Genomic DNA, 18,322 nt, shown 5'->3' with positions numbered 1-18,322 from the left:
GTGGGTGGAGCTCTGGGTGACTTGATTAATGGCCAAGGTAAAGAAAACCCAGAAACAAGCCAAGTGAAGGGTGTAGGAATTTCAGAGGGCGCAGAACTGAAACCATTATGAAATCATTGTTTGGTCTTAAAGGACAGCATGAAAAGAAAAAAGGTTTAAAAGATAATTTGTCATTATGAGGACATTCTGTATTTTTTCCAACCACTTTTTCAGTATTTCAATATTTCATTTACCTTAAAGGATGGGCAACTAAGGAATATGTCCAGTGGAAGGTTGCCTTTAATTTTTACATGTGTTTGAAAGGGGGGGGTGGGGGGGTGGAGAACAGCAGTGGCCTGCAAGCCCTTCAAACTCCTGTAGTCTCAACTCCAAGCCAATCCTTTTCCTCTGACAAGCATATTCGATTGTAACACAAGCATCAGCACTCAGTAGCCAACACTTTGAAGAAGGGGTAGGGGTGGGGCAAATTTTAGATTTGTCTTTGCTGAGATAGTTTGGGGAAAACGGAGTCAAAATCAGAACTAGTAAGAAGTCACTCACTCTTGAAAGTTAAAGTAAGTCCCTTACTTGTGGACAGGAGCTTTATTTGGGTTGTATTTGGTAAGTGTGAGAATACAGGGCATGAGATTTACTCAGCTACAAGAGTGTTTTGAAATTCCCTGAAATTTCCTTAGGAGCTCAGACAAGCCTTAAGTGCTTCTGAAATCTTTGGGAAGAAGACAACCGAAATTACTCCTGCTGAAATAACTCAGTTGGAATTTCTGTCTCATTCCTGAGGTTTCCAGAAGCTTGACAGATGACAGTGAAAGTGTTGGAGGTGCGCCAGCGAACGGGCAGGAGGACATTACTCAGCTAGGAAGAAGGTGCCCGATCCATCCCGGGCAGCGGGAGTAGAGCACTGCTAAAGGAAATGTGACTAACGAGGAAGTTAGAAGAGCTTAATCCATTTTAAATATTTTGTTTCTAAATAGTCTGTTCTAATTTCCCTTGGTTGTCATAGTCTGGTTTAGAGACTCATACTAGATCCCTGGACATTCTATTCTTTCTACATCGAAACACGTAATGAAAGTTGAGAAATAGCCAAAGATCAGATAAAGGATGCAGTTAATCAGTAATCTCAAATAAGGAAAGGAATACGTAAGTCAAAGACGCTAGCATGTCCAGATATTTATCAAACATCGAGCCAATGAGAAAGGTCTTACTCATTTTTGCTTAGAGATGAAAAAGCTTTTATTATGAACACAATGTGTTTTTGTTTCAGGAAGTACCCAGTTCCGATGGGCAAATTACTAGATATACTGAGAGATTGGTATTCTGACTAAATGTTTTCTAAATGTCAAATAGTTTATTCCAGATTATTGTTGCAGTCTAATCACAAACTGTCAGGGTTTTTAAATAAAAATATGTGAGGGGATAATCTCTTAAACTAAAAAATAGCAACCTCTATTTGAAAACAGGTGAAAAAATTTAGATCAGATCCCTTCACCCTTAGAAATGAGGAAGTTTATTGAGTCATGTGAGTCTTCATACTCTAATGCCTTCCAGCCTTTGTGAGATTGAGAGAATTTGGTGTCAGAGTCAACGGTACTGTTTCCCTCTGTCATTACTGGTTATTTGCATAAGGAATCTGTTTTATACTATAAAAATAAGATCCCATCAATAGTCTCTGTTACTTAGGACACTCACTAGACTAGATACTACCCTTGTAGCCATGATGCTATTCTGACTTCCAGTTCTTTAAAGTGGTGGATGGATGGCCTCACCATATACACAAACTCTGGAACTGGTCGCGAAGATTTTGTGCACATTGCATTTTCAGAAGTGAAGCCTCAAACCTTTAGTCAGGTTCTCATATGGGAATACATGTCTTAAAGGAGTTAAGAATGAGTCAAGGCATTACCCTTAAAAATATAAGGGTAATGCATCATGCCAAATGACTTTGGCACTTGGTCAAAGTAAATGATAAAGTAAATGAATAAAGAGATGTTTACTATAATTTTAAACAAAATAAGGTAGAACTTTCTATCAAACACACACAAAAATAATCTACACTCACTGTTCAATTCAGTGTCAGTGTTTTGCCTTATTTTGGATAAAAATTAACATTGTTTCACATTGTAACTTCATCCTATCAAAGACTCCTAAAGTAAACAGTAGCACAGTATGAGAAGCCTTGATTGCTTAACTTCTCTTGCTCTCTTGGAAATAGCAAATGTCATTTTTTTACAGCCTAGCCTCAAATAATCATGACTACCTATACACATCATTGGAGCTCTCAAAATAACTGCACAGTATTTATATAAACCTTTATGGTTTTTATTGGTGCTACTTGGTGAAGTAGCACTATTTAACAAAGATATCATTATCATAATTATATTTTATCGTAATTATTTTATTTACAAACTCTTCTGTGAATGAAAAGTAAACACAGGACCAAAACCCTATTTGGAAGAACGCTATTTAGAAGCAGCTTCGGAAAGGGCCCATAGGAAGCCTTATTCCGGGAGCGCCCCCGTTTCCCTTCTCGCAGGGCGCTGCGTCCCGGGCCCATAGCCTCTGGGTGTGCCCAGCCTCCCGGCCCCGGGAGAGGGCACGTTCACGAGTGTCCGCGCTGAGGCGGCTCCCGGACCCGCGCCCCAGCGGGAGAACGCCGCCTACCGCGAGGATCTGCCCGTACCACCAGGGAAGTCCGGGCGGGAGGCAGGCGCGCGTGGGGGTGGGGGTGGGGGCGCGGGAGAGGGGCGGGGCGGGGGCGGTGCCGCCCGGCCCCGCGCCCGCCCCCTGCGCGGGTACTCAGAAGGGCGCCCACGTGCCCAGCCCGCCTTCTGCAGCGCAGCAGCCCGAGCGGTCCTCTCCTCGCAGACCAGCCAGGCGGTGGTGGGTGCTCCAGCCTCCCCGAGACGCGGCCCCGACTCGCTCCAGTCGCTCACCATCCTTGGCTCTCCAGGCGCGGCCCTCGCGCTGCCCAGTAAGTGCCCAGTCTCCGGCCCCCGCAGGGGCCGCAGGAGTGGGGCGCGGGGGCGCTTGGCGCGCGCGGGGGCAGCAGGGCTGTGGCGGGGGCGCCTCCAGCGCAGCTCCTCAGAGGCAGCGCTCTGTCCGCGCTGAGACGGGGGTCCCGGGGCTGCGGCAGGATCTGCCGCCGCGAACCCCCGTCCTTGGGGCTGCGTTTCTTCCTAAGGGTCCCCGAGGCGTCGGGGTCCGCGGTGGGCGCGAGGGTCGCAGGAGCTACAGGACGACGTCGCACGACTCCGCGGGGGCCCTTTAGCCACTCTTGTCCCGAGGGTCCCCGGGCACCCCTCTTTGAGGAGGGCAGCCCGACCTCCCACTTTCTGCACACTGCCGGGTCCCTAAAGTCGACTTTCCCTCCTTTGGGATTCTTAATTTAATATAAAACACCGCTTGGAGTTTTGGAAGCCTTTTTATTACATCTTAGACCTGCCCGGGACTGGAGAACAGGTAAAGTGGCCCTTCGTGGTGTTTGGGGTATTTTAAAGTAAACGGGTGCAGTTTGAAACCCATTTGAGATGGGCTATACTTTTTAAGCCAAATTCTCTGCCTCCAAGTAACTTGACTGGTTCTTACTGATTCGACGACCAATCCCTGGAATAACTGTGTGCCGAAATTATATCTTAGAGATACACCTATTTAAAAGACTAGCTCATAGGTCATCCTAAATGGAAACAGTATACCTAGGTCTCAGGAGTAAAAATGTTCAAACTTTCAAGTATTTGTGCAGAACTACCTTAAAAAAAAAGTTTAGGTGATAAGACTCTATTAGAACTGGTAATAGGGAGTTCTTTAGTCATTTGTACAGAGAAACACTCATCCTTCTAGTCAGGGCGTATGGTTAGGCGTTATTCCAATACAGCTCTCTGAATCTTGGCTGCGGGCCTAGCATGTGCAGTTAGAGTATACAGGTCCTCTGACTTGATACTTTCTCATCCTCGCCCAACCAGTCTTTAAAACTTTAGTCGCCTTCTTTTCTTTTTTCCTTTTTCTGGATTAATAATAATTATGTCCTTATAACAGAAAATGATTTGACTTTGGGTGATGGGTGTACAACACAATTAACAATTCAAATGCTATAGAAATGTTTACCTGAAACCTATGTACTCTTATTGAACCGTGTCACCCTATTAAATTTAATTTTCTAAATAAAATTAAAAAAAAATAATTATCTCCCTTAGCAAATTGCAAACATCTGTGTTTGTGGTCTTTTTCTAACAGCATGTAAAGAGTACGGATATTCATTATATACTTTCTTGTGATTGCCTTTTTTCTTTTTGTAACAGTAAATCCTTTTCCTTTCAAAAATTGCACTAAAGCTTAATGTGAAATGACTTCTCAGTGCAGAACATAAGCATTTTCTTTTTATTTCTCCTTTTACTAAAAAGTTTAGTTTGGCGACCTCGTCGGCTGTTCCGGATTGACTGTGTGAGGCCACACTGTTTGTTAGGCTTGTTCATGTTTTCTCCCTCTGCCCCTCGCTTGGTTTCCACTGCGCCTTGATTGCGGAATGTCATTTATCTTAAGGCATTTTAATCTTTCAGGGTTTGCCATGGCCTTGGAGACCAGAGTGAAATCTGGGTGGTATCTGAAAGATTCAGTTTGCAGAGTCCTTGGCCTCTTGCCCACGTCAGCAAAAGCCCTTTTGATTCCAAAGTCTCTATTCATTATCACTGGGCTTAGCCTCAGGAGCCTGTAGCGAACGGAGGCCAGGAGCGGAGCCCCAGGAGCTGTTGGAGTTTAACCAGGCCAGAATACTCTGGAGATTTCCATCTTGTGTTCTCATCTGTCTTTGTCCTTTCAAGTGATGTGCCTGCAGGATCGTCAAGCTCGTGGCTCTTGCTGTCCACTGCCAACCTGCTCACCTTTGCAGAGCGAATGTGCCTGGTCCCCTTGCTGGATGGCCCAATCTTTGTTCCCTTCTCCCTGAAGTGATTGATCACTGTGCCTCCTGGCTCTTCTGGCCAGACCTGGAGCCCCCATCCGTGGCCATTTCATCGCTTTTCAGCTCACTTTTTTCAAATGACCTTTCCCTTCCAAGTTTTCCTTTGGTGGCTTCTCTATGTAGCCTAGTTTCTGCCTTCCCTACTGTTTCATCTTTGCTTGCTGCTTCATATCTACCTATCCAGAAATGTATGTGTTTTTTTAAGTGTTCGGAGCCACCTTCTGGTTTTATTTTGGTGCCCTTCAGTAACAAACTTTCAGAACGGAACCTAAGAACACCCTGATGTTACCGTTCATTTCCTCAAAATCAATGGGTGATATGAACCCATTGATTTTCTTAAAGGGCTGGCTGGTTATAGACTACTTCCTGGGTGTCAGACATTTAGAACAAGAGCAATATTTCCAGTTGAATGTAGTTCTACATATTCACCTGTTCAGTGCTGTGGGCCTCACTGGGATGTTTTGTCATCCACCTGAATACAGGCACACCTCTGATTATTGAGCTTCACAGGTGTGTTCTCTGCAAAGGGAAAGTGAGATCCCCCACCAGCAAAATGATAAGACTCGCTGTATTACAGCGCTCTTTTTATTGCTGTGGTCTGGAACCAAATTTGCAGTATCCAGGGCAGGTCTGAACGAAAAATCTCAGTTAACCTTCAGATTTCAATTATATGATACGACTTGTGTAGGTGGTTTTGAAAATACAAGTGGTTAATTCATTTTTACATCTTTAAAAAAACAACAACTAATGAAATTGTTCTTTTCATTGTCTTCTGTTTTAGTAACTTTTCGTTCTCCTGTTGAGCACAGTGTCTGGTACAGGGTACACACTCCGTATGTCTTTAATTGTTGAGTGCATGCCACTGATTTCAGCCTTTTGAGAAAGGGTGTTACGTCTATCTTCATATGTATATTTCTTCTCTGAAAATGAGTCAGCCCCTACTCTGTGCCAGACACCGGGCCACCAAAAATGACATTTAACTCCGACTTTAGAGAGATTCTACACTTATTTTTTACATTCTGTAGATCCTCTATTGAAGACATTCATGAGTAGCTCTTTGTTTTGTTGTTCTGATATAAAGTAACAACACTGATAAACAGATGGCGTCAGTCCTGCCTATACCAGAAGACAGGGAACATGCTCTCCGGTCTAACACTGCCGCATGCGCCTGGACGGCGAGTGTGCTCTGAGAAATGCAGCGCCAGGCAGCTTTGTCGTCGGGCGCACATCACAGAGTTCGCTTACATAATCCTGGATGGGACAGCCTACTACACCCTAGACCACGTGGTCTAGTCCGTCGCTCCTAGGCTATAAGCCTAGACAACATGTTACTGTACAAAACAACATGAGATTAAATCATGAGTAAATCAGAAATGATTCAATCAAAAGGTGCAGTAAGCACAAGATCTAGGAGGCTGCTGCCAGTATAACATGGCATACTGTTGGGAGCAAACATTTTTTTTTTTATAAGTAGAAAGAATATATTCTATAATACTGATATAAGTACAATATAGTAGATCTATAAACCAGTAACAACAGTCGTTTAGTATCACTATCAAGTGCTGTCTATGTACTGCACGTCATTGTATATGCTGTCCTCTTTTATGACTGGCAGCACAAGTACCAGCACCACCACGAACGCGTGAGTGATGTGTTGTGCTATGGGCTACACACTCACTAGGTGGTAAGAGTCTTTCAGCTCTACTATAATCTCCCGGGACCACCTTCGTATATGTGGCCTGTCTTTGACCGAAGCATTGTTGAACAGCGCATGACTGGGTATGAAGGCACTACTTACTATTCCACCGTCGAGAGCACATGCACTTGGTGTTTTTGTTTTAGTGGTAATAACAGATTTGTCTTGATGCTTCTCATATTTTCCTTTTATTGCCTTTCTGGCTGTTATTTTAGAAGTGTCGGCTGTGGCTCTGGGAATGTGGTAGATACCACTGATAAAGCCAAACGAACAACTAAGGGTTCATTTCTACTAGGGCTCTAGCCAGTTTGTCAGGCTCTAACTAGCTGGGTGAAGATCATTAGAGCATGGTTTACCTATTAACTTTTCTTGTCCAATTTAATAAACATAACAAACAGTATACTATTGCTTTTCATGTGATTCTGGGACTCTTTGAAACTTGAAACGTTTCTGAGAACAGGCTGCACTGAGTGCCATTAGTTAACCTTCTCACGAGTAAGTACAGTTGGTACTGACTTAAAGATTTTAGCTAACCTGGTTTGTGTTTAAAAGGCTGGATTTTGGTATGTGGGTCACCTCTCTTCTGTTCTTATTTAGACTGTTACTTTGGATCTGTCTCCTCCCGGAAACCTGTGGTTCTCTGATTTGCTGGGTATGCATGGACAAGATAACATTGTTGAAAATCTTGGGGTTTTTGTTTCCAAGATCGAATCATCAAGCTAGTGTGTTCTTTGTGATGATTTAGTGCTGCCAATGTCAGGTATTTATCCCACCGCAAAAAAGAAAAATAAAAAACTGGAAGTCATACCGCACACCCTTTCCAGTGCCGCGCCCTCACACCACTCTCTCCAGCTCGGGCCTCGTTTGGGATTCAGCAACGGGGCAATGACATAAGAACATTTCCTAACCTTTCTTCCAGCGGTTAGAAAAAAACAAAGAGCTTTGACTATTTTGTATTCATTTTTGGAATATTTTGTGAACAATAGACAACAAGGAATTTTTATGTCCTTTGTTGATTCCTGGTGGTTTTTCCCACAGTTGTGGGGAAAAAATCTTTTCTTTCTGTAACTCACTCTGGCTTCATCCAGGCGGCCTGAGTCTTTATACAGTTATCCCTAATGTAACGCCATTTACGGGTAGAGTTTTTATCAGCTTTAATGGTCGTATTAAGCAACACAATTTTATATTTGTGTTTGACTCCAACAGTACGTTTTAACCAATTTCTTTAATTCTGTTGTAATTTGAGCAACTGTTTGGGAGACGTTTTTGTGAGACCTAGAGCTTTCGATGCTCCATTCTGAGGGCCACTCATGCAATTTACCTTTGTTTTAAGGCAGCCAATGCAAGACAATGAAGTCAAATCGGCTATGAGTAATCAAGTCTGGTGAGCTGCTGTGTCCGCATTTCGTTTTGATGTGTTGCATTGACCTGGACTTTTATGAAGGAATTGACAGAGAGAATAACAAATTTTATCTGAGTCCAAAACCTACTGTGAGTCCCATTTGTTCATCAGCTCGTCATGAGTGGCACTGCTCAGGTTTTCAGTGAGTCTCAGCTGGCAGGGGACACTGAGCACCCGCTCCGTGCTGTGGAGGGTGTGCCACGTGACGAATGGGACACTTCCGTGGGTCACGGTCTAGTCCCTCTGGAGTTTCTTGGTGTTCAGAGTTCCTTTCCTATTCAATCCTCTTCTCTTTAGCTTGTCCATCTTTGTTATGAACTTACAGTGACACCTTTGGGGGAGAGTTGAAGGTCATATTCTTTGTAGTGGAATCATATGGACATTTACAACACGAGGTCCGTGCTGTTTGAGTAGTCTCTGAAATTTCTCTGTGCACCTCTTAAGAGATTGGACAAGGGAGTCAGGCGGCAGAACGAGAGAGATTCAGGTTGAAGAGAGGAGATTACATTGACTTACTGCCTTTTCTTATGCTGAGTTTCATCCAGTTTTCATCAGTTGTGTTTGAACTAATTAATATAAGAGCTCCTCCTCTTTTCCTCTAAGAGTCTCTCCATTCTGATTCTGTTTACACTTCAGTGGTAGCAGGAAGACCCACACATTTGCATGTCAGGTACCTCGACCCCAGTCATTTGTGCAGGATTTCTGGGAGTTCAAAGCTCCCTGAATTCCAACCAGTGGACCCATAGGGTTTCAGGAACCCAAGTTAAAAACCTTGCAATTCAGAAGCCATGTTATCTCCTAGGGAAAATATCTTAGGAGAGAACCCTTTGGGGCAGGTTGAGGCCTTAGTCATATCTCCTTCCCTCTTGCACATGCAGGACTGTCCATGGCCTCCGAGGAGCAGCTGAGAACTGGCTCACAAGGAGGTGTGGGTCTTGAGAGGCCCCGAGTTAAAGAGCTATGACAGTGACATAATGGTGACCATTCTCATTCGTGCCATGGTAGGGGCATTCCCTGGCCTCAAAGGAACACTTTGGACTTTGGTTGGTGCCAGCATCACCACCATTCTTTCCTCCAAGCACTCAAGATTCACAGATATCTGTGCCTCCCTATGGGCCAGGAGATAAGTTGGATTCTAAGTTTAGCCGAGACCATTTTAACTGAGTATTTGTAAATATAATATATACATAAATGGGAAGAAAAAGGAAAGAACGGGTAGGAATTGTCAGTGCCCTCTTTTCTTACCTACAATTGCAGCATCTTTAGCGTGATGTCTGAAGTTCATCCTTGTAGCTCAGTGTCAGTCTGATGTGGATCTTCTTGTAGAAATCTCTGGAATTTAATAAACTAACAGTTTAGTAGAACTACAGCGGTTATACTAAAGAGCAGTGTAAGCATCACTGCAGAGCCTGGTCAGTTTTTAAAGCGTAAAATATCCCAGAGCTTTTCTCTTTATGTGCCATGTTGTTTTAATAATGTGCCTGATGAATAACAGTGAGGCAGAGTGGGCACTCTAAGAGTTGATTTCTGTACTGGAATGATCTTTTGCAAAGCTAGCTTTGTAAGTGCTTAAAGATTTGTAATGCTTTGTTGTAAAAAGCCCTCTTTCAATGCATTAGATTTTGGCACAGCGGTTGTGGGGGTGGAGTAGGACTTGTGTACGCCATATTCCAGACAACAGCACGAAGCCATTTACGTGCTGTTGAGAAGCAATGTGGGTGCTGATAACATTTCTAGTATTGGAGCTTTGACAAAATATCCTGGGCTGATCCTGTTTAAACTCTCCTGAAACCTAGACTTTCACCTTCAACACGAAATCACTTTTTTCATTAGACGGGAATACATGATTAAGGCTTACTATTCTGGAAATTTGGTTATACCACCAAAAATGTGGTAAGAGGCTGTTGTGATAGCTGGTTTTGTATTCCATACGCTAAGCTGAACAATGCGTTGAAAACGGTCTCGGGGGCAATTTCTGAAGCTTTGGTAGGGCTCATCGCCAGCTTCTCTGGCTGGGGGCAGTTTCTGAATTCCTGACACCATGTATATGCCCAGCACAGTGCTAGACAGGAAGCAGGCTTCTGAGAATGACATTTATAGATTAAGAAACACATCTTAAGAGATGTAGCTCATCTGAGCTTAGATAGCTAGAGACGAAGTGAAGACTAGATTTCAAGCATTTTGACTTCGCAGAAGCCCTGAGCCATACCTGACCATTCTGCTTTTGTAAAAGCATCTTATAATCACTATAATATACTACTTACATGGCAGGGATTTTATAAATGGGGGTCAAAATACAATTTTAACTTACAAGTTGTTAGATTTTAAAATATTTTTGGAAATTAACATTTGAATAAGACATTTTAGTGTAGTGGCATTCTTAGCATGTTAATTTCTTAAAATGGCATGCTCCTACCAAGAAAAATGGAAAAATATAATCTTAATCTGAAAATAAAGACAGTACATATGGGTCCCTAAGCCATCTAATGTCATTAGCGTTCAAACCTCATAAATGGTGCTTTTAAACTAGTAAGTTCTGTTTGGAATGCTATTGTGCTATCTTTTTAAAAATGATGTTTGAGTTTTGTTGTTTCTCTTTTTTCAGACTATCATAGGTAGCAGATGGTTTGCACTTAGTTCAGTGAACTAAACAAAAAAAAGAGCAGCCTACGCATAAAATTTCTGTTGATGGTGCATTCTGTCTGCTGAAAGGGATCGTGTGAACTTTCTGAATAATGAATAGCATATTTACATTATTCTGATATCTTTTTTTTTTTTGCTACAGAGTACAAAAGATTGTGAGGACAAACAACTTAGTATTGTCACTTTAAACGTTACTCTTATAAATGAAAGTGTTACCCTATTCTTACTACATTGCTAACTCTAGGTATGTTACAGATAACTTGTTCCGGTGACTTTGAAAACTGACGGCACTATTAATTTCATTGAACTACTGGAAATAGTAGTAAACTAATTTTATTATTATTATTATTATTATTTATTTTTTTAAATTTTTCTGAAGTTGGAAACGGGGAGGCAGTCAGACAGACTCCCACAATGTGCCTAGCCGGGACCCATCTGGCATGCCCACCAGGGGGCGATGCTCTGCCCATCTGGGGCGTTGCTCTGTTGCAACCAGAGCCATTCTAGTGCCTGAGGCAGAGGCCACAGAGCCATCCTGATTGCCTGGGCCAACCGTGCCCCAATGGAGCCCGGGCTGTGGGAGGGGAAGAGAGAGACAGAGAGGAAGGAGAGGGGGAGGGCTGGAGAAGCAGATGGGCGCTTCTCCTGTGTGCCCTCGCGGGGAATCGAACCCGGGACTCCTGCACGCCAGGCCGACGCTCTACCACTGAGCCAACCAGCCAGGGCTATTTTTTTTTTTATATACAGTGAAGGGAGGAGAGACAGAGACAGACTCCCGCATGCGCCCCATCAGGATCCAGCCGGCAAGCTCACTAGGGGGCGATGCTCTGCCCATCTGGGGTATTGTTCTGTTGCACAGCAACTGAGCCCTTTTTTTTTTTTTTTAACGCCTGAGGCAGGAGGCCATGGAGCCATCCTCAGCGCCTGGGGTGAGCCATGACTGCAGAAGGAGAGAGAGAGAGAATAGAGAGAGAACGGGGTAGAGAAGCAGATGGGTGCTTCTCCTATGTGCCCTGCAGATGGGTGCTTCTCCTATGTGCCCTGCTTGGGAATCGAACCCAGGACATCCAGTCGCCGGGCTGGCACTCTACCACTGGGCTAACTGGCCAGGGCCAGTAAATTGATTTTTATAAGGATTTTAAACCTTAATCAAAGCCTTGAGAACCTACATTATTTTTCTAATCCCAATTTTGAAAGTATTAGTACAGTGGTTTTCTAAACATCAACCATCTGTTGATTGACCATCACTGGCCTGCTTGTAGTTATTGGTTAACTCTGCGGCGGTGAAAGCTGGAGGTGAGGTGGGGAGGCGTGAGGCGGGCGGGATGATATAACTGAAGCAGAGGTGGCTGGACTCGTGATGATCATCTCTCTCTCTCTCTCTCTCTCTCTCTCTCTCTCTCTCTCTCTCTATATATATATATATATATATATATATATATATATATATATATATGATATATAGCGCTCACCTCAGTGGAATGTCTACAGAAGTTATTTCCTGAGTTGAATATTCCGTCTTGAAGGCATAGTATTCAGCACCGAGAGTTTTAATAAATCGCTGATTCTCGGCTCGGGAGCAGCCAGTTTGTTTTCTTCGGGCAGCACGGTGACTGACCACGCCTCAGCATCCGCGCGTGCGCATCGCCGTGTAGGGCTGAAGCGGCGACGGCCCCTGCGCGCGTGTTTCTGCGGCGGAGTCACGGTTTCCTGGCTGCTAACATGAATGAAAATACCTTCATATTTAAAAGCAATAAAGCTTTGAGATCATGCATCACTATAGCAAACAATCAGTATTTCCTCCTTAACGTCATAGCCCCCCACTACGAAATGCTGGTTTTTCCCAGCTCTATTTCCGTGCTTGGGAGAAGAGGGACTGAGAGCATGAGAAGAGCCCTTGGGCTCCTCTCCTGCTCTAGAAGAACAATAGCAAGCTGCCCAGTCTCGTTTATCATTTCCTAGGGTTTCCCATCAAAAGCTGCTTGACATCTCCTCTGAGCACACCTGGTGCTGCTCACAGATGTTAGAGGCCCTGATACGTAGCTGGGGTGTTGGGGGGGGGGGGCAGTGGCTACGGGTGGCTGTTCGACATAATTCAGCTTATGATGGGAGAGCTTTTCCAGCTGGCTCCGGTTCTCTCCCGCCCTCCTCCCCCCCTCCGCTGTCTCCTCCTCTGCTTGGAAGTGCGAATGCACAAGGTGTCCAATTAAACCCGAGCCTCCTGCTCACCAAGGACCCAGCTGTCCAGGCTGAGCTCCTTTGTGGGCCATGCTCTGGGAGTCTCCCTTAACTCTCCGCTGTCCTTGGCATGTAGGTTGTATTCTCCCTTTTGCATGGGTCAGCCTGGAAGAACATTGCTACATGCGCTTGGCAGAGGCCTTGGGGAGCGTGCCAGTGTGTGGGGAACGTGCACGTCAGCATCTGCTTTGTGGTGTCTTCGCCTCCCTCCTCCTCCTCGTTCTCCTGCTAAACTCCCTTTCCCTCCATCCTGACTCCAAATGCGAACCTGAGGGTAACTGGCAAGGTCTTTGGAGTACAGAAACAAACCACACGGTCACTACAGGGAGTGAAGTTCTGCAACTTTTCAGAAAAATCTGCTTCCGCATCCACTTATAACCTCACGTTAACTCTGCAAAGGGGCCGACGTTGTGATCTCTCAAGATGCCAGCCTCTGTGTTAGTCACCACTTTTATTCATTGCTTTTCTGACTTGTAAATGGAGCTAGAAAATGCTCAGGTCATCATTTGAATTAGAGTAGTATATTTACTTCTTGATGACATCATGTTGTCAGCTATTACATTTGTTATTGGGAAAATTGTTCACAGGATAGATTCAGTGAATTAGATGTGCCTTCAAGTCATATCTGTTTCTAAGCATTAGTCATTATGTATATATTAAAAGAACAATTATACTTTAAAAACATTTTCTGGCAGAACACAATTCAGTTCAGCTTTTTAAAGGTTAATGACCATTTTATAAGGACTATTTTAAAGCACTAAACTTTGGGGTCTTTACAAAGCCTAAATAACAATCCATGCTGCCCATTGAAGGGATTTCCCATTTACAGTTTAGATGCTGAAAGTTAGAACCTGGGGAGTTGGAACTGATACAAGGACCACCAATGTTTGTTTATGTCCCTTCACGAGCCACCTCTTGACAAACTGTGACATATAGAACCAGTAATTTCAAAAATAGCATTATTTGCTCTTCTTTAAGCAGATGAAATCTTTGGCTAGTGGCCCAAAGGTAAACTTTCAACTTTACAATTTAACTTATCTTTCTTCTAAAACATAAAGTTACTGAGTAGCTATGGAATGCCCACCAAGTGCAGAACTTTTCTGTGTACTTAGATACAGATACAAATAAATAAAGGGTGTGTTCTTTGAGTTCTTGGCACTTATACTCTAAGCCAGTGGTCCCCAACCTTTTTTGGGTCATGGACCGGTTTAATGTTAGAAAATATTTTCACGGACCGGTCTTTAGGGTGGGACGGATAAATGTATCACATGACTGAGACAAGCGTCAAGAGTGAGTCTTAGACGGATGTAACAGAGGGAATCTGGTCATTTTTAAATAATAAAACATCGTTCAGACTTAAATATAAGTAAAACAGAAATAATGTAAGTTATTTATTCTTTCTCTGCGGACCGGTACCAAATGGCCCACGGACCGGTACCAGTCTGCGGCCCGGGGGTTGAGGACCACTGCTCTAAGCCAAGCTCATTGGTGTCTCTGTACCCAGAACAGAATTATAAATGACATAGCTTTTTTTGGTGCAAAACAGTAAGAAATGGTGGGAAACTGTCGTGAACCGTAGGGAAGTCAATGTAAAACATACCGTGTGCCCCAAACATACACTAGGAGTGGGCAGGAGTGACTGATAACATTTTTGTGAAGACCCCAGCAGGGTTCGTCACAATGGGGACAGGGTAGATGTGGAATAAGAATGCAGCCCAGAAACCCTATATTTTCATCCTAGAGCTTTTGGAATATGTCAGAACACATTCGTATATAAAGCAATTGCAAATATATTCTGCCTTCTTAAAAATGCACAGAGAGGCCGAGACTGGGTCCCTCCGCTGATGGGAGCTGACTCCTTGCAGCTATCGGATTTTGGAATAACTTATGCAACTTTAAGTTTTCCAGATTTCCCCCTTCTCTTAAAGGTACGCTGAGTGGGAACAGAACTCAGTTTTGCCCTGTAGAATGTTCTTTCCCTGCCTCTTAGATCCCACATTCATCTCTTAAGCTCGCTTTCACTCTCCTCTCTTTCCTCCAGAATGCTGTCTTGTAAAAATGATCAAACAAACCTCCTCTCCTAGCAGATTCTACTTTTTCTAATTGTGAACCACAACTAATTTGAAGTCCTGGAAGGATAACAATAATGAGGAGAAAGGCAGTGGAGACTGATAAATTTAACTGAAATGAGAAAGAATCTTCTGTTCGTGTGTGGTCTGAATATTCCCAGTGCTTAGTATTGTCATTGTCGGGGCCAAGTGGGTAAGTGACAGTACTTTTCTTTTCGGGTCTTCTAGGAAAATGTTTCACGTATGATGGACAGGTACATTGTTAGAGCGGCTGTTAAAGGTCTGACCTGCTATCTGGAATGACATATTCCATCCCAGGGTAGAGGGAAGAGAGGAGAGGAAGAGGAGTTATAGTTGTCAACTAAAAGACTTGTTGCATCAGGTGAACCTTTACACTTAAAAAAGGTTTACCAAATCAATATTTATTCCATCTTAATGGTGGGTGGGTAATAATGATGTAACGTCCCTTGACACTTTTCCAAAGTCATCGGTATTATGAGGACACGCCTGTGGGCTTTTTATTTTCTGATCAGTGTGAACTTACAAAACTGCTGCTGCTTTGGAAAGAGGACGTCCCTTTGGCAGTATGAACTTTGGTATAAACGGTTATCTGATTTCATTTATATATACATCTGCAAAGAATCATGAAAAACTAACTTTTTTAACTACAAAAAAGAAGTTGTACCATGTAGTCATAGAATCTGAGTTCTCTGTTTCAAACAGGGGCAGACCGACGCCTGTGGAGGTGGGCAGCTTCTTATAGGTAGGAGCGCTCTTGATTAGTGAGATCTGTGTTCTGTTGGGTCAGTATCATACCCTTTTTTCATTCACTTCATTCATTTGGAGTTTTTGTCTTCTCGTGGAATATGGATAGGGTTGTCTTCTTACACAGTGCCTTTCATATATTTGAAGGAAATGATCTCTAAGTCTTTTTCCCCCCCAAGAGTGGAAAAAGCAAAATGTAGAAATAACATTGGCGTATGTTTCTAGAGCTCTTCTTATTTGCTAGATGCTTTTCTGGGTCATTTATTTCTCACTGCTGCTCTGTTTCAGATAGGAGAAGACTGAGACGCCAGTGATTTGCCCCGCGCGTGGCTGGTCACAGATTACTGACCGGACTCCGACCAGGGTTCCGTCTGGGCCCCAGCTCCATCCCTGCTTATTGTGCCTGAGTACCTGCAATTTACTTTATTCCTCTTCGAGTCAACATGGTTTCCAGAATGCTTACCCTTTTCTGGTCACTGTTTACTGAACGTACTTGATGATCATTAAAGAAAGAGGTGGTGACGACCACCAAACATTCAGAAACATTTGAGAACCTGCTGCGTCCCAGGGACTGTAGGTATTTGGGACACACCAGTGAACACAGCAGTCCGGTGAAACCCCTGCCTTTTTGAAGCTTATAGTCTGAGGGCTCATACCAGGGTTCAGTCCTCTGCCCCATAACCAGCATCCAAGAGGAGTTTGGAGCAAGGGACTAAAGGGTTGGACTAGCAGACTCTGTGATTCTAGGGCATTCATGTGGGGATTCTAGAGGAAAAGTTCAAATGATGCTTCAAATATATATATAATATCTCTGCTGGTTTCCCCCTTTTCATTCCTTCATATTCCTTTTGTGGATTAAGAAAATAACATTGACTTCAATTTGACTGAATGCCAATTTATTTGCAGGCACAAAGCACAGCCATAGAGAAAACTTTGGGTAATAAAAGGCAAAGGTCCCTGATATTATCAGAGGACATTTGAAATAAAATCTAAGCAAAATTAAAACACAAAAGATGTGATTTACACGGCCAGGAGATTTTATTAGTTCTGAAATATGTTTTGAATTTAGAAATATGGGAAGAATTAAGACATTGGGTATTTGAGAACCCAAGGGATGGATAAGGAATGAACGAGACAAATTGTAAAATGAACAATACAGTGTTTCAGTAAAGCTTGTGTTTTAGTAAAAGCGGTGAAAGTCTTCAGCTTTTGTATTATAGTAAAGCCTTCTTTTATTAAATCATTGCAGTCTTTTGTAGCTATAAGAAATGAGTTTTAACATATGTTAGAATTTTAATACAGACATAAGTTACGATGCTTATCTGGTTGTTTTTATTGGTCCTTAAATTTTTTTCTCCATTGCATCTATTTTTATAACCATTACACTTTTAGTCTAAAGGTGGTAACATTTTATGAATATGAAAGGTTAAAATCTATTGGAGGTGAGGTTTCAAAATTCCAATCTTCCACTTTGGGGGGGGGGTAACATCTGGATCAGGGGTCCCCAAACTTTTTACACAGGGGGCCAATTCACTGTCCCTCAGACCGTTGGAAGGCCGGACTATAAATAAAACTATGAACAAATCCCTATGCACACTGCACATATCTTATTTTAAAGTAAAAAAACAAAATGGGAACAAATACAATATTTAAAATAAAGAACAAGTAAATTTAAATCAACAAGCTGACCAGTATTTCAATGGGAACTATGGGCCTGCTTTTGGCTAATAAGATAGTCAATGTCCGGTTCTATATCTGTCACTGCTAGCCATAACAAGTGATATGACGCGCTTCCAGAGCCGTGACGCGTGCGTCCCGCGTCACTGGAAATAGTACTGTACGTGAGCGATGCCGCCACATACAGGACTCCAGGAGCACAGGATGCGGATGACCACTAATGAAAGAGGTGCCCCTTCCGGAAGTGTGGTGGGGGCCGGATAAATGGCCTCAGGGGGCCGCATGAGGCCCACCGGCCGTAGTTTGGGGACCCCTGGTCTGGATGATGACCTTCAAATTCTATTTCATCAGCTGGTGCTCGGCTGCCGAGAACCTGAGTACGCTGCAACTCTGCGTCTCTCCATAGGGCTGGGTGAGGAGGGGGAGGAGAGGGCATGGGCTTGGTGCTTCGCAGCCCTCAGTTTCGAGCCAGCTCTGCAGGCTTGAGCAAGTTACGTAACATCTCTGAGCATCAGTTTCATGATCTGAATCTGGGACCTTTGCCCTGCCTGAGGTGGCTGTGAGGATTAAATAAAATAATATATGTCAGGTGCCCAGAACAGAACAGGAGACCAATGAACGATCCCAATTACTTCTTTTTATTTTCATATCCCATATTTATTCCTTTTTCTTTCTTAATCCATCCTTCCTTTCCCTCCCTCCCTCCCTCCCTCCCTGCCTCCCTCCCTGTCTCCTTCCTTCCCTCCCTCCCTCCCTTCTTTCTTCCTTTTTACCCCCTCAACATTCAAAACTAAAGGAACAGTGTCCTGGTGCTCTTCAGCATGCTATGTTGACCTCGGTGACGTAATCATTAGCTAACGCTGGGGCAAGCCATGGCGACA

At 43.5% G+C, this 18,322-nt stretch overlaps 1 protein-coding gene across 2 annotated transcripts in view; it reads left to right on the top strand.

Annotated features, from left to right (window-relative positions):
* The first annotated feature begins 2,824 nt into the window (after positions 1–2,824).
* Positions 2,825–18,322, top strand: part of SLC7A2 (solute carrier family 7 member 2) — a 63,599-nt gene continuing 48,101 nt past the window's right edge. The window contains exon 1 of one of the 2 annotated variants that reach the window (XM_066236051.1): positions 2,825–2,968. The gene's annotated coding sequence lies outside the window, so the exon portion shown is untranslated. The remainder of the gene's footprint in view (positions 2,969–18,322) is intronic. The other variant, XM_066236050.1, reaches the window with a different exon arrangement.

This window comes from Saccopteryx bilineata, chromosome 6 (assembly GCF_036850765.1).
Source record: "Saccopteryx bilineata isolate mSacBil1 chromosome 6, mSacBil1_pri_phased_curated, whole genome shotgun sequence".
Lineage (NCBI taxonomy): Eukaryota > Metazoa > Chordata > Mammalia > Chiroptera > Emballonuridae > Saccopteryx > Saccopteryx bilineata.
This window is presented reverse-complemented; position numbering and strand designations above follow the sequence as displayed.